The following is a 13,190-nucleotide window of genomic DNA, read 5'->3' on the forward strand; positions in this document are numbered from 1 at the left end:
TGGGACAAAAAGGAATTTTGAGGTCCTTCAGACAAAGAGGAAAGAGCTAGATGAATACACACTAAAATGGCCAGTGAAACTTACAGCCATGTAATTTGTAAAGAAAAAAATCCTCATACGTCTTACAGAGATCTAAATGTTTGTATACGATCTGAAAAAGGGCTTGAGCACCTCTGGGTATGTCTATACAAACCGTTTAAAAAAACCCTAGCCCAAATGTTCAACATTAGCATTTAAATCTGAATCAGCCCGACACTTGCCAGAGTGAACACTGAAGAGACCTGTCTGCCACCACTTCAGGTCGGTGCTGTACTTCAGTTAGTGAGAAAGACCACCGGTGTAGTAGACACAGCCTTCATTACCTGCAAAGTGAAGGTTTGTGATCACTACGCAAGCTGCAGTCAAAGCTACAAAGATGCTAGGGTGCATGTGGAAAAGAGAATGAAGCGGAAAACATCACGTCGTCTTTACATTAATCAGTGGATCAGCCCCTCTTGGGATCCTGTGTGCAGTTTGAGATGCCGGAGCTCAAAACAGATGAGGCGGCTTATAGGAAATGTGCTAATGATCCAGGGCCTCGACAAACTGTCAGACTGAAAGTTGTTGGAAAGACTGAATTATTTGCCTTATAAAGGGTACAAATAAGAAGACTGGGCAAAACGTATGCTACATAGAACCTGGTAAACCAGATAAGACTGGGACTTTTTGTTCTCTGAAAAAATATTCAAGGACGGTGAATAATGGATAAAGCAGAAAATTTAAAAAGAGGAAAAGGAATTGCTTTTCTACACAAAACGTAATTAAGCTATGGCACTTAGTGACACAGGCAATCATACAGGCCAAAAACTTAACTGGATTCCAAAGGGACAGGACACTTAAGAGAATATCCAAACTACCCAGAGTTATAAACTACAGACAACAAAAACATGGAAGAGATGGCTATTCCAGCTACCTTTTCAAATACTTAGTACTAGCGTGGCATGCTGTGATGCTACACAGGGCCTTACTTGAATCCCCTCAGATAAGTTTTCTTAAGGCAAGTCCAGAAGTCCTGTTTGCCTCAAATTCCTTCTACTTTCTGCAGCTCTGTTTTTTCCAGGTTAAGCATTATCTACTCACAGTGACACCCAGCCTTATATAATGCCATGTGATGCCTTTCTAGAGAGCACAGAAACAGACTGAATCCTAATTTAGGCTCCAAGCTGTCAGCGAATAATAATTATCTCACCCCCACCCTTTCTGAAAGCGCACTCTCTGTGATTTTTCTCACTAGTTCAGAACAAGGCTCAGACCAACTGCTACTCCGTCCAACCAGCAGTGGGAAAGTTTACAGAAAGAACCAGTGGTATTATTTGATCCTACAGGTGCTGAAGCCAGTTGCAAAATTTCCATTCAATTCTACAGTAGAGGAACAGGCCTTCAGGGTCCAAACACAATTTGAATCAAGTAAGGGTGGAGCAGGCATCTCTCCAGCCCAAGTTCCAGTCATCAGCGTGTTTTGCAGCTAAGAATGGTAAAGTTTTTTTCATGCCTTCTACGATTAAGTTACTCCTCATTCAATACCCATGACATTTGGTAAGAGCTATGATATATCTGCCCATTGAGCCGCACAGGTTATTCTCAATGCCATCTGTGCTTCATCATGGGTGATACCAATCGCCTTCAAGACCCACAGATGACAAAAGGAATTTAGCACCTAAAATATGTTGCTCGGCACCTTGTTGAATTGTGCTTTTTGTGTACAGCAAGTTATAGAGATGGCATGTCTGTTTTCCAATGACTTTCAGTGTCTTTCCTGACTTCTCAGATGACTTTTAAAAATGGGCATTGTCTACCTAGGGAAAAGTCATGTTTATTCTGGTTAGTCCCTGCACAGTCATTCTCCTTTAAAATAATAAAGATTAAATTTAGTTTAGTATTCTGAAGTGGACTAAGTTACACACGACCTTTATTCCAAATTATTACCTTTATTATTACCTTTATTCCAAATGTGATTATTCACAAAGAAGTATGCTCTATTTCAAGTCATCGTACTTCAGACCTAGCTTTTTTTCATTCAGATTACACTTCCCAAGCATTCTCATGTTGGTGAAACCTTATAGCTTTAGAAAAACCCTATCTCCAACGCCTGGTCTTTCTCTACAGCAGGAAAATTGCTGTAAATTCCTGATTGTAAAGTCTGAAGAGCCATAGTAATGTCTCTGTCACATACACTGCACTTTCTTCAAACAAATGTAGCCGCACCAAAATAGGTCAAAATTCTGCAATATGATTCTCAGAACACACATATGTTGTGGCAATGCCCCAGATACACTTCTGTTCCCAAATACCTTATGATTTATCACCTATGGGTATAACAAAAGGTAAGGCTCAACTATTTGGGGATTTGCCTTTTCTTAATTTTTTTCTGGAAAATATGCTTTTGTAAGATATTCCTTGCTTTTAGCCTGTGTGCTTATAGCATTATTTTGAAAAGCCACTAGGCAGATGGTCCCCAAATGTGAGTTAATAACTTGTAGGTAGCTTTTGGGGAAGCTTTTTGAAATCCCTTCATGCAAAATGATTTTGCAAACTGCCTGCATGCCATTCTTTGGCTATTCTAGCAGACTATTTCAAAACGGTCAAGAGAAAATGGCAGATTATGTTCTATTTGTTTTGCAGCAGACCGATAGATTTATTTTGCAGTGGTAAAAGAATATAAAGGGAAACCAAATTATGCACAAGACTTTTACTGAAGATTTTTCTAGAACCTGGAAGTCCTCACTGGCTACAAGGCCAGGATGTTTGGGCCTCTGCTCCTCTGCTGCAGCCCTTCTACAGCATTTCTTACCATTCAAAATAAAGCTGCTTTTTGACAGAATAGGATAGGCTGAATATTCAACAATCATGAGTCAGACTTCACAGCACCATAAGATGAATTTTAAAATCAGATTTCACATGTGGGGCTCTTCCTGTTTACCTTTGGCTTGCTAGAGATACTGTATTTTTTGCATGGTATAAAGTTAGAAATATTGCTAGTGTCCAATCTGGTAAGCATGTCCCAGTGTTTTTGAACAGATTTCACAAGAAATCCATTGCTATACTGATGACAAAATGCTGCAGTCTTTCTTAACAATGGCAGGAGATCAAATGCCTTCTAATCCCCATGCAGATCTGTCTGTACGTGAACCAATCAAGTTTAACTGCCCTGCCTCCAGGGTGATCCATAACTTTAGAAAATAAAATAGAAAAACAAAAAATAGAAAATAAGAAAATTTTCAGTTGTAAAGGACCTACAGTGATCTTCTAGTCCAACTGCCTGAGCACTTCAGGGCTGACCAAAAGTTAAAGCATGTTGGTAAGGGCATTGTCCAAATGCCTCTTAAACACCGACAGGCAGGGGGCATCGACCCCCTCTCTAGGAAGCCTGTTCCAGGGTTTGACCACCCTCTCAATCAAGAAACGTTTCCCAACGTCAAGTCTGAACCTCCCTGACGCAGCTTTGAACCATTCCCAGGCGTCCTCTCACTGGATCCCAGGGAGAAGAGCTCAGCACCTCCCTCTCCACGTCCCCTCCTCGGGAAGCTGTAGGGAGCAATGAGGTCGCCCCTCTGCCTCCTTTTCTCCAAACCAGACAAACCCAGAGTCCTCGGCCGCTCCTCACAGGACATGCCTTCCAGCCCCGTCACCAGCTTGGTTGCCCTCCTCTGGACGCATTCAAGGACCTTCACATCCTTCTGACATGGTGGGGCCCAGAACTGCGCACAGTACTCCAGGTGGGGCCGCACCAGCGCTGAATACAGCGGGATAATCCCCTCTTCTGACCGGCTGGTCAGGCTGTGTTGGATCCCCCCAGGATGGGGTTTGCCCTCTCGGCTGCCAGGGCACGCACTGCTGGCTCACACTGAGCCTGGTGCCGACCAGCCCTCCAGACCCCTTTCTGCAGGGCTGCTCCCCAATCCGGCATTTGTTCTCGTTAAATTTAATCTCACTGATGATTGCCCAATGCTTTAATCTGTCCAGATCCCTCTGCAAGGCCTCTTGTCCCTCCAGAGAGTCACCAGCACCTCCCAGTTTGTTATCACCAGCAAACTTGGTAATGGTGAATTCAACTCCTGCATCCAGAGCATTGATAAATATATTGAACAGAACTGCCCTAGAATTGAACCCTGAGGAAACAGAACTTTGGCCCAAGGTGTTAAAAAAAATCAGCTAAGAGCTCCAAGTTGATAGTTACAGCAAGTGAATTTCTTCCTCAAGCACAGCAAAACCTCCTACCGTAAGGGACCAGGAAATCACACTTCCTTCGGGATAGGGCCAAAGTCTGGAGGATAAAGAACAAACTCCAAGACGTAGTTTCTCCTCAGAAATCACATATTGCTAATACATAGGTATCTATATTTTCTTTTTAAAAACCCCAGCTGCTTCACTGCTCATAGCTCTCATGAGGAGAGGCTGAGAGAACCAATACACGAGGGCCATTTAGCCACATTTCTTATAGCATTCTTGGAAGGGTCTCATCCACAGAACTGGTGATGAACAGAGTATAAGAATGTAAATAAAACAGACTGCCTTGGCTAGACCAGGAGAGTAAAGTCCAGCAATTAGAGCAATAAACATATTTGCAGATAACACAGAAAAGCGCACCTAACAGCTATCCTACTAGAGAGCAGTAAAAGGACAGTTATTTTTGGCTAGGTGTACCTCACAGTTTCATTTTAGTTTATGGCTGCAAAACATGTGGGCAAAAAGTGTGACCACATCGTCCTTAAAATTAAGGCATTAAGCCCTCAGGAGATGTGCCCTCTCCTCTGCACCCCAGCACTATGTGATCTTGGAGTCGTTTAGAGCTCAGTTATGCTTTTCAGGTCCAGTCTTAAACACGCCATAGTAATACGCTTTGCTTTTCTTCCTGTCCATTCTCAAATCACACCAGAAAGTCCCACAGCAAATGCCACCGGTGGGCATAATAAGTATGGATAGTTGGTTAGTGAGTAGGGAAGAATCAACCAACTCTTTGCAGAGTGCCTTATGCTTAGAAAAGCAAATAGGATGAGCTATTACTCAGCTCCAGGAAATAAAGGAGCTGCAGGTAATACTGCTGCCATGCAGGGCTCCTAAGGGGCATGCAAACCAATCTACTTCAACCCAGTCTATTTAAAGTCCAGTAGTAAAGATCTAGTCTTCTTCTAAACTCTTCCCTCCCTCCCTCTTACCCCTCCAAGCTCACCACTGCAATGCAGAGCTTTAATTTCAACGTTTTGTTTCCCCAACTTGAAAACACCAGGATGGCATGAGATGGGCTATGATGCGCCTGACCCCAAACGCACTAAAATCAGGAGGGCTTTCTCCCCCCTGCCCTCCCCCGCCCAATTACAACAGACTTCAGAACACGTTAGAAGCCTGAAAAATGTTCCGAAAGTACTGCTAGAAGGAAGGAAGGAACTCTGTCTCAGTATGTAAACCACTACTTGCCTTATTTCTAAGCACAACTCTGCTTCTCACTGTTATTCTATAAATCCCATCTAGTCAGTATTTGCTACACTTCCGAGAAGAAGCCTGCGAACATACGCAGGTTGATAGCGTGTCTTTCATTCACTGTATCTTTCCTGTTTTGATAGAGCAACAATTTAGGAGAGCTAATGCCACAGCTTTTCCCTAAGACAAGCGGTATTAATTCAGGTCTTTCTTTCCCCCATGAAGTCAGCTACCTTTACAAAGTTGTAAAAAAAAAAAATTATTTGCTGCACAGCTGGTGTCCTTTTGCCAAACTTGGTTGAAAACAGCCAACAAGCTCAAAAGTTAGGGATGAACAAAAAAGTGACTAAAAGAACTTTGTTTCCCTTAGAAACCACCAAACCCTTCTCCAGAATGAATCAGAATGAACCCAGATCAGTTCGACATACTGTTTTCTGTAAAGCTGATATAATCTATTTCTGTGCTGCTCCACGCGGCAGTTACCGAGCAATCCCACCAGCAAACAATGTGTGAAAATAGCTGTATCTAAACCTCCTGCTAAGGCCACCACTAAGCCACAGCGTCCTTGTGTGGGGAGCCATCCCCAAATACCGGCCGGCCCCGGGAGCCCAGCCAAGGCCAGAATACGCGCTCCGCGTCCGCTCAGCCTTGTCGACGGGCGAGCGCAAGGCAAACAGAAGAGAGGTGACGATGAGGAAGAGACCGCTGCCTCTGCAAAAAAGAGGTAGTGTTGGGAGAACGATGCAAGACCGCGCTGCAAACGAGCATCCCGGGGATTCATCGGGGCAGAGCGGTGGGACGGCTACGTGCCATACGCCCGCCATAGCCCAAGTATTTTTTTTGCCCCTGCTCCCGTTAAGTACTGACCCACAGGGCAACTCAGCAGATTCCGCTTCTCACGGAGGCAAGATGCTACCAGTCAGCAGACTGGGCTCAGCACGGAGCTCAGCTGGAGCTGCAAGGCCCTGCCGCTCGCTTGAGCACTGTTTTCCCTCAGTGAAAAGCACCAGCTCCTGGCTCCAGGCTCCCACTGAGATCCAAACTCAACAGAGCCAGGAACTCAGCGGGAGCCGGCTGTAGCCCTGGATATAGACATAGCCAATCTGTTCTCAGCCAGCAGTGGTAGTGCATCCTCAGAGCACGTCCCGCACTGGTTTAACCCCTCTACAGCCCCCCGTTCACTCAGGGTGGTCTGCTTCTCTTCAAGGGAGAGGAGCCTTTGACCCGCGCAGCGTGAAAGCCTACTACTATCTGTTAATGAGGCATTTGCTCTGACGAGGCAGTTAAAATGAGCATACTGCAAAGCCTATAAAAATTATTGACATTCATAGCACCATTAATCAGCTGCACTCATCCTCCAAACCCTACCATCTCGCTGTGGAATGGGAAGCTGCAGGCTTGATTCACTGCAAATCAGCTCAGCTCTACGCCGTTTTGTCCCAGTCACGTCAGCACCAAACTGGAAGGAACAGCCACGGATCAGGCAGGAGATTTGTCTGAACCACTTTGTTTGTTATCCTTGCAGTTAAACCTTGGAAAATCCATTTTTTGCCAGGAGCTTTTGCTGTAGTTGCTCCTCCCTTTGGGAAAGATGCTAATTGGCTGTTTATCATCTGGTCGGAGAGGGGAATTGAATATGGCCTGAATGAGTCACAGCCTGCTGGAATTCATTCCTGCCCTTTCCTCAAATTGAGAAGGCATGCATGGCACACACCTGAGTAGAGAGACTTCTTGAGTAAGGCTTCTTTTCAGTAAAGGTACCTGGCTCATGTTTCCTGTTCAACAGAGACTAAAACTTTACAGAATCAGCCGCTGGCAGCGCTCCCAGGATATTTTTCCATTCGCACATATTTCTAAAAATGTCAACGCCAGTCTAACCATTCTCATCTGGGAAGCCTGACATCAGATGTACATTAGCCCGGGAGAAAGAAAAAAAAAAATCCAAAATGCAAGCCCCTTCTAAAAAGGAAAACAAATTCAAAGTATGTTACATTGGCTCCTGCCTCTGAGCTCTATGCAAATAACTGGAGGAAATTTTACAGTGTGACTTTACACCCATGACAATTCAATTAGAAAATCAGCCCAGGGAATAGTATGGATTTGAGGGATGAGAACTGGATGGTATGTGAGATTCTTATTCAGGCCCGATTCCTGTGTGTTTGGGTTCATTACCCAACAGCAGATAAAAAAAGGCCCAGGCAGGACCTTAAGAGCCACGCTTTCTTTGCAGTCCTGGAATTAAAACCAGACAGCTAAACAACACTACATCTAACTGTGGGAGAGCTTCCCCAGGGAGGAAGCATTTTGGCTTGAGCATTTTGTTCCAGTCATCAGTCTCCGATTATTTTCTCATCCAAATTTGGACCCTTCACACACCTTCCCAGCATCACCTGCTTTGCCTGAGAAACTAGTGTAGACGAACAAGACATGCTATGCTGCCATTTTGCAAGCTGAGTTCAGGCAATAAGCAATATTGCTTCGCCACAGCACATGCCGTCAGCATGCTGTCGCTGTAAGAGAGATCTCTATTTAATTCAGTCTGTCAAGACCCAAGGAAAACAAAGGATATGACGGCAGCCCTTGAGTCTATCCAAGGAGGATTCCTGGAATGGAACAGAAGTTGACTTCAGTAGGACTAATCCATACTTACAGAGTGAAGGGAGAGCAGGATGTGCTCCTGAAATACTTTAAATATACATTTCACTGTCCATGAATGCTGCAATAATTACAACTTCTCTCTCTAGGGGAAATTACTAGAAAGGCCCCCTCCCCTTACGAGCTCCAATGATGATTTTGTTCACTTACCTCCAAGATGTGTTTGGCTCTTGAATTAGACTTTTGCTTTCTTGCAAATCTACATGTCTTTTACATGTCTATTTTAAGTATGTATCCTGTCTCTAAATATTGAATAATACATAAATATGATAAACAGAATTTTTAACTTTACTCGTTGCTGAAACAGACCTTAAAGACTGATGCCCTGACATACAAAGTTTCATCAGACTTTCCAGGTGGTAGACCTCAGCATTCCAGACCACAAGTTCTGGTGGTCTTTGCTCTAGTCACCTAAGACATGATCCCCATGCTAAGCCATCTGCCCACTCATCTGCTGGAAGAAACCACCTCCACAGCAGAAATTCCTCAGCCAGCAAGTTCTATTGTCCAGAACATCTGCCATCACCAAACAGGCCTTCAGTACTCAGCAGTTTTGTTCTACCACTCCCACTGAAGGATGACAACCTCTGTCAGAGGACTGAAACAAAGGAGAAAACGGAGTCATTAGGAGAAAAGGACTATGTTCTATGGAAGATCATATGGGATGCTTGTCTATACAAAAAACCAAAAAAAGAAAGCCCATTGATAAGTTCACCTGTCCTTAGTGGTCTCTTCAGAGGGACTTGCTTCTCACCCACTTGTTGGGGTGGTTGACAGCATTAACATCTTAAATTACTGCAGTTAGAGCTGTCAAGAGCCATGAACTACCATGCTAGAAAAGGTTTCAAGTGGAAGTTTACTTCTAGACATGCACTCTTACTTCTCAGTCTGACTGAACTTAACTAATGTTCCAGTCCCTGGGGACCACAGCAGACCAACTGCTGGCACACAGATTCACCTTGAAGTTAGAGAAGAATTCTAGTGGTGGTTGGTCCACTTCCCACTCGTGCTCGGTGGTCCATGGTTTCTACAACACTAGAAGCAGCAATACACACATGCTTGTAATAGATTTGCTTCCAGTATTACATCCAAAATCCCGATGCTAAAGCAAGCTTGGTGATGCTTTCAGACCAGTCCTTACTTGCACATGCACTTTTCTGAGGCTATCTCAATGGATTTAGAGAAGTCAAAGTCATTTGGAAGCTAACAATGCTCAGAAAGTACATATTTGTTTTGATCTTTAGTTACTCCCCTTTCAGGCTGCAGTTAGTTTAGGACCAAATTATCCTTTTTGCATACATGCAAAGGGAAGTAAACTTAACCCACAGTGTAAACACCATGGACCAGCATAGAAGGACCTTGTCGGTGTCAGGTACGGGCCAGGCAAACATCTGCAGAAGATCATTTAGGTGAGGCTGACCATCTCTGTGGGAAGGAGGCTGGCCTCAGTGAGATCTCTGCCGGTCTCATCCTGCCTGAATTTCTTTGTATGCAGTTAGGAGTGTCTCCCCAACCCTTCCCTTGGTGTTTTTGTTTGGGTTGTTTTTTTTTTAAAATTGCCAGTTATTTTCTAGTGCAGCCTGCCGGAGAGCAAGAACAGGAATTACAGGCATTACAAGATGCGGTGACTGAAACACAAGGTATAGTCTACGCTAGGGCTGTGCAAACAGGAAAATCAGTCAGTCAAAACACAAAGCAACAGTATCCTGCTCTCACTGTCAGACTCACTTCTGCTCCTGCATGTGCAGTTAGAAAAGTCAGGGCTTTGTGTGGTGACTTTTAGTATAATTGCATATAAAGGAGCTCAGGTGGAAGCAGAATTAGACGAGAACAGATTTCTGCAGAAATAATTGTGCTCAGTGAATAGAGACTGATTACTGTTTAAGGTATGAAGGTACCAACAGGAGGTATTTGAAAAGATTTTAAGATACTCCAAGAAATTGCCTGAGGGCAAGATGCTGTGTAGCATCAAAGCCAGGCATACTTCTCAGCCCTAAGAGTGAAACTCAGCAATATCTACACTTGCCAGTTAAATAGTTTGAGGGAACGTTCCCAGGCAATTAAGGACCATCAGCTATGCTGTTAAAGGCTCCTGGTCACACTTAAGTCTGTACCGGAGCTCTCTCTCCCAAATACTTCCTAAGCACAACCTGGGAATCGGCACAGGCCAGGAACGCAGCCCATTAGGCAGTCTGCCTCCGGCCACCTTGTCTTCCAGGGAGTTTAGCGGTATGAACCCAGGCTGTTCCATGCCAATTGGCCTCAGTGCCAGAGAATGGTCCTGGGCACGTTTCATTTTCTAATATAGATGCAGTCAGGATGTCTACGAGAATCCGTATCTCCTCCTTAGTGGAATATCTAGCTTCCTTATTAAGAACAGAACCAACCCCATTTTCCACTAGCAAGAAGCAGTACAAATTCCATTTTGAAATGCACAGTGTTTCCAAGCCTTCCAGAAAGATTTCTCTCTCATGGTCCAAAATTCTACACTCCCCAGCCTCTGCTCCGTTATCAGTATGCATCACTGAAATCCTTCTTACATCCCCTGGTATTCTTCCAGCACTTGCTTAAGACGCTTTCAATTCAGAATGTCAAGAAGACAGCTAAAATTTGAAGAAAAAAACCATCAATCCTCCAAAACCCAACCAGGACAAACTTGTGAACATTCTGTGATGTGGTCAAATGCATTCTGCTATCAGAGAAAAACTATCAGACCAAGTTAGAAAATTAATTAGCTTCTAATAACAAACAACTTTTTTCCATTGTGTAATAATAATAATAATAATAATATTTCGCATTACTGCAATAGTTTACCTGTTGCAACCACTACATGTGAGCAAGCTATGCCTACCTGTCAGTGCTCCTCTGTGCTTCATGAGTCACAAAGATAGACAGGGCCACTGAAGAACTGGTGCTCTTCTCAGCTCCAGAGAAATCCAGACTGAAAGGCCTTGCCTACAGAGCTTTTGCCCACAGGGAGGTTTGGGGCATCTCTAAATATTCAACACACTGGCAACTAAAGTTAGCATCTTAACCCAAGGAATGGGTCATTTAGATGCCCTGTGAGACAAGTGGGTGATGGGAATCTGACCAAAATTTTGCTATTTACTGGGACTTATTCCACCAGGCCTGCGGGACGATGTCAGTGTCTGCTTTGGATCCCCACTTTAGCACACTGACCTGAAGACAGGTACCTGTATCCTTTCCTCCAAAGCACTGAGCAGAATTTTAAAACACAGTCCTGAAAGATATTTGGCCAGTAGCTGAAATCCAGAAACAACTCTGTGAGTCACCGTCCCTTTCTTAGGCAAATGCCCTGCTATCTCAGTTATAGACTCCTGCTCTTGCCTTTGCTTCTTATTTGGCTGGAGGAATGTTGTCTCCTCCGAAGCAGAGTGGCTAAGCTTTTGCTGGAGGGTATTCCTTCCCAGAACAATCTTTGTCACCCTCCAGACTGACCGTTTCTTCATGTCATTCTCTTGCATGGCCAGAATTTCTCAGCTCGTTAAAGATTATACTTCCTACTTAAAATAGTCCAAGAATTAATTGCATAATAATAAAATAATAACAACAACGTTGTATTTTCACATCAACCTTTCTTTAAATAAGCCTCTTATGCAGCACTGCCTTGAAAATTGTAGTGTTTTCTGAACTAAGGAACTCATAAAATTTTCTCTGCAAATTCACATTAAAGCCTTCCCTCAATTACACCCCCTCAGATTTTCAAATCACTTTAAACAAGACAGAAAAAAATTGTAAGGCTACACTGCTTAAATAATTCAAATAATTTTCAGCTGCCCCCCCCCCCAGTCGCATGCATTTCTACTTACAACTAAACAGGGAGGAAGGAGAGGAAGAGGAGGTGGAAGAGGTTTTAAATTTGTTGAATGTACTTGAGAGAATTAAGTATGGTAGAATCTAACTAATCCCTACTAACTCTGGAGGGAGCAAAGAAAACCCTGGTATGGATTTGTGAGATTTTCTGGGGGAATTCCTAAGTGCTAGAACACCACCATTGTAGCGCAACCATACAAAGGAAGGAATTTTGATGTTACCAACCTCTGCTCCCTGTACACACCTCAGACCTTCAGAGAGCCATGCTACCAATCCAGTATCTTTAAATTGCACCTTTTTCTCCAGTATCTTCAGACAAACCGCAACCCTGAATATGAGTATTTATTATGCAACTGTATTCTCATGAGAAGAGCTGCAAGGTTTCATTGCACTTGGCAACCACCACTGCCTGGCCTGGGCTGGAGACGTGATCTGACAGAACAGACTATGTATTTCAACAACATTTATCACCAAACGGGCTTTGTCAGAAGTCTGGAGAAGGGTACAATTCCCACTGTCCTGAGAGGGGAATTATTAGGGATTTCCATCCAAGGTGGCTTCTCTAGCAACATGCTTTCCTATGTTTTCCTATATTTTAACACGACCACCTCTAGCAACACAGCCACCTGAAAATGAAGGGAGGCAGCCGTAGAACGCCCAGCACTAATCACATCATCTATACGTCCAGCAGCGGGACAGCTCTGCCATTTACTGCTTTGCAGTAATGACTGCTATCACTATCAAATATACTGTGTGATCAAAGCGAAGAGAGGAAGTGAGCAGTGAGGTGTTAATCCAAAGGGTAAGAGCCAGGGTGTTCCAAGAACGAAATAACTGGAGTTGGAAGAGAAAGCAAAAATGCATCTCACCCCTATTTTCAGAAGCAACTCTTCATCTTGGGTCTGCATCTTCTCAGACAATACCAGTGAAGACTGGGGAGCCCTGAGTCTAAGTTATTACTCATGTGAGAAGGACTGCAATGGGTGACATAAAGTACAGAGGAGAAAACAACACAGAATGTTTTTAAAAAAAATGCAGTTATCATTGGCTGCTTAAAAGCTGTTTCCCACAAGATGACAAATGACAGTCTCCATGGCACACTGTAGCTGAAACACAGAGATAAGATAGATATATCTTTCTTTTTCGTCTTCTGCTTGTCAGCAAGTGTTACAACCTGCACTGATTTCTTTGGAAACACCCTCCCTATGACAGTGAACACGGCTGAATTACTAACACAGAAGAGA

At 43.8% G+C, this 13,190-nt stretch overlaps 1 protein-coding gene across 3 annotated transcripts in view; it reads right to left on the reverse strand.

Moving 5' to 3' along the window:
- Positions 1-13,190, reverse strand: part of LOC126047603 (potassium voltage-gated channel subfamily A member 5-like) — a 31,285-nt gene that overhangs the window by 8,866 nt on the left and 9,229 nt on the right. Inside the window, exon 2 of one of the 3 annotated variants that reach the window (XM_049821430.1) lies at positions 264-362. The exons of the other annotated variants lie outside the window; for them this stretch is intronic. The gene's annotated coding sequence lies outside the window, so the exon portion shown is untranslated. Of the gene's footprint in view, positions 1-263; positions 363-13,190 lie in introns of those variants that run through there. 3 annotated transcript variants of the gene reach the window in all.

Source organism: Accipiter gentilis, chromosome 18, assembly GCF_929443795.1.
Source record: "Accipiter gentilis chromosome 18, bAccGen1.1, whole genome shotgun sequence".
NCBI lineage: Eukaryota > Metazoa > Chordata > Aves > Accipitriformes > Accipitridae > Astur > Astur gentilis.